The sequence below is a fragment of the Anopheles merus genome, chromosome 2L (genome assembly GCF_017562075.2).
Source record: "Anopheles merus strain MAF chromosome 2L, AmerM5.1, whole genome shotgun sequence".
NCBI lineage: Eukaryota > Metazoa > Arthropoda > Insecta > Diptera > Culicidae > Anopheles > Anopheles merus.
In genome coordinates this window covers 13,364,503-13,367,962 of record NC_054083.1, presented here as the reverse complement: position 1 = coordinate 13,367,962, position 3,460 = coordinate 13,364,503, and the positions used below count along the sequence as shown (strand labels likewise).

The 3,460-nt window shown below is 39.5% G+C and overlaps 1 long non-coding RNA gene across 1 annotated transcript; it reads right to left on the bottom strand.

Annotated features, from left to right (window-relative positions):
- Nucleotides 1-2,157: 2,157 nt before the first annotated feature.
- Nucleotides 2,158-3,084, bottom strand: LOC121593568. Its single transcript, XR_006004801.1, has 2 exons — nt 2,972-3,084; nt 2,158-2,902 (listed from the first exon to the last, which is right to left on the bottom strand). It is a non-coding gene; the product is annotated as an uncharacterized LOC121593568 (long non-coding RNA).
- Between the last annotated feature and the right edge of the window lie 376 nt (nt 3,085-3,460).

The window sequence follows — 3,460 nt, the reverse complement described above, 5'->3', positions numbered from 1 at the left end:
ACCGTCATCAGGGTCGCCCGTTTCCGTCCAGTTGCTGCCTCTGCTGCACAATTCGTTACATTCTTCACCTTCCCTGCAGCATGATATTATTACGCTAGCGCTGTTTTCTTTTTCTCGTATAGCTTCTGTGTCGGTCTTTTCGCGGTTGAGGAAATAAACAATTTGCACAAGCGAATGCAAACGCAATATTAGCTTTTTTGCGTCAGCGTAGCTCCCGGGAGAAAACCTGCCCAGTGCTCACGTCTGCCCCCTCTGCGTCTAGACGCCAACAGCCCAAGTGCAATTTAGATTCACAAAACCGCAGAGCTACTTTGGGAGGTAAAAAAAGGTAAGGAAAGCATACCGCAGTGACTGATCTTGCCCAGTTTCTATGATTGCACCGCAAACCGTAAACAATGACAGATTTTTAATGTTGTTACCCAAATGACAATCCAGCCTACTCTCACTATGGCGAGCTCAATGACAGCTGCTTCAACCCATACTGAGAGGCTATCATCGTTTCCTCCTGCGTACTGAGCAAGCTTGTTTTTTCCCCTCGCTGAGGCGAGATGATTTTGTTTGTATGGTGAGCAAATCTATCGCCGATGATTGCTCTAATGAGATGATCAAGCAACAGCCGCTCACATGATGAAATCATGATGAGGTCGGATTTTGGAGTGAGTAAAAATATCTTCCCCACATCGAGCCGCCATTGTGTTGTGGTTTTAGGAGAACATTGGATCATCTACGAATTTTTTACATTTGTAAAACGTGCAATAATTGCTCGCGGTCTACATTTCTCAATTCTTTTGTTGAAAGAGCATATCAAATATCCCAAATCAGTTAAAATATAGTGAAATGTATCAGACACACGATGCTTTGAAGAAAACGTGAGGGCAAACATGGGAAGATGATGAACATCTTCCCGTACCAATAATTGATTCGCAGCCTATAGGTAAGTGTAAAATACCCAACAAAGTGCTGTTGTCAATATAAAAAAGTTTTAAAATTGCAGAGGATGATTCGTCTCCATCACAGGCATCAACAAAACATGAAGTAGCGTTTGACGATGAAGAAGATACCCAGTTGTGCGATGACCATTAACGTTGAAAATCAAGAGAAATATTACATGGATTGAAAATACCTAGAGATGACCCAAATAGCCAGCTCGTACTTTATAGCTGATTTAGGGCTGTTTAACGAAAAATCGTTCCGATGTCGTACTTTGTGGCTGATTAAGAGATAGACGGTACTTTGCGGAACTATGGAGCTTTTTAACAGGCACATGGTATTTTTTGGAACTTTGCGGCTGATTAGCACTATGTGTAGGGTTCATGGTGGAACTTGAAGGCTTGTTAAGAAAGTGTACCGAACTTGGTGGAACTTTATAGCTTTTTAATGCATGACATCGGTACGAGATGGCTCTTGTCAAAGTGTCAAAGACGGACGCCGGCATTAATCTCATTGCTGCTGCACAAGTTAGATTCGTTAATTGAAGAATGAATATTGAGTGAAGTGATTGTGAATTATCAGTAAATTGTGTAAAAGTTTGTGTAATTCATCAATACAAAAGATTTAAAAATATACATATGTGTTTAAACGAAAAAAATCTTGTTGTTTATTTCATCGATGACGCTTGCTTGAAAATAAACCACAAAGAAAAATAATCCCTGGCATCGTGGCATAAGGAAGCTGCTTAGGCGCTGTTTGAAAGACCCACATAGAACTTTGATACTGTTTATCTACTGCAAAAGGCGAATTAGAGCAGCGATCTTTAGCGTGCCAAAATGAGCTGCTTAAGCAATTCTGGCTATTTGGGGATACGCATCGAGTCGAATTTAAAACGGAAAATAATGGTCCACAAAAGCCATCTAATATTACATGAAAGGCCATGTTTTGGATATTTTTGATTGTTAGCAATGGCGGATTAAGACGAATGGAGGCCCTAAGCGGTCACACGAAAGTAGAGGCTTGATTGAAGCGTCTAGCAGGGGATTGTATTAAATGCCCTAACCAGAGAAGGATTGAGTAGCAATTTAACTTGTGAGCGGGTCATAGGTGCCTTTTTTGGGGCCCCTGGCCGACACAGATGTTCGACACTTAAACAACTGAATTCGATGGAACACATTAAAACTGAAGGAAATACACATCTAATCAATTACTTCAAAAATAGTATAATTGTATTGATTCGTAATATATTTTGTAGTTCTGACCTGCATGCACAATTCTAAAACATTCCTATGAATCACAGAAAGGCCTAAAACCTAAAGGCCTGCCTAATAAACTTGAAAAAAAAAAACACCCGGCAAAGAACCCTATAAAAGCTAAATAAAATCACGTGCTTTTTATGGTTTGTAGTGTAAATAGAGTGACAGAGCCGGCTGGCCACATGTACATAACATGTGCTGTTTTGCAGTGTTCTTACATCCTGCGTCATTTGCAAATTCATCCCTGCTTAGAGAGCGTACACTCCTTTTCCACTGCTAGTCACATTGGAATTGCTTCAGTCATTATTTGTACTTGGAGGATTTATACATTCTGTTTTCACAAATTTTCTCCAAATCCTTTTTCTTTGTCTAGCCTGGATCCTAAATCAGCAGCTACCATTAAAAAAGAATCAAATTTAGTTTCCGCAATTAACGAAAACAAAATTCATTACTTGCACTCTCCATCGTTTGCTCTTCACCATCCCTTGTTGTTTCTTGAACACCTAGAAATCATCAAAGGCAACACGATATCATCGTCAATATTTTCACTTGTACGTGGATCTATTTCTGCTTCAAGATTCGATGCGTCTACTGGTGCCCTTTAAACGTCCTAGATTTCGAAGCCTTCAATGGTTTACATGTTTAATAGAGCTGTTCTGACTTGATGTACTGCGGATCAAATCCAACCATGGCAGTACAACAAGTCAACAGATAAACTGAATAGAAAGGAAGAGTCAGAGTGTACTTAGGGATGTAACGGTAGAAAAAGCGAAAGAGGGGAATACCTTTTTTTCGCCATGACTACCATGACGATGATTGCACTGATTTTCCCCTTACTTTTTTCTCACAGCACGCTGCTCAAAGTGAGATCGCTTTCGTCTGAAAAGCGGAACGGAAAGCGACTTGCATCATATGTCAACTCGATTTTCCGTGCTGAAATTGTCATCCGGGTAATTAATGAGAATGGCAAATTTTCCAGAACTGCTCATTGTTTCATTGCATTAAATTCTTTCAAATCATGGTGGGGAAAATATAACCTTTAAAGTTGGTATTGTTTCAGCAGGCCAATCAATATCGCGGAAATAATGTTGGTCAACATTGTCTGGTAATGTTCTTTTACTGTACTTGGTTTAGATCAAAGGTCTCCAAATATTTCGCTAAGCATTGCTTCGCAAATAACGTTGTTGAGGGTAGGGTCATTTTGATGTTACCAAACATGGAAGATTAAATTTCTTTTGATTTTTTAATTTTTTTTTTGAAAAAAAAACGAACTG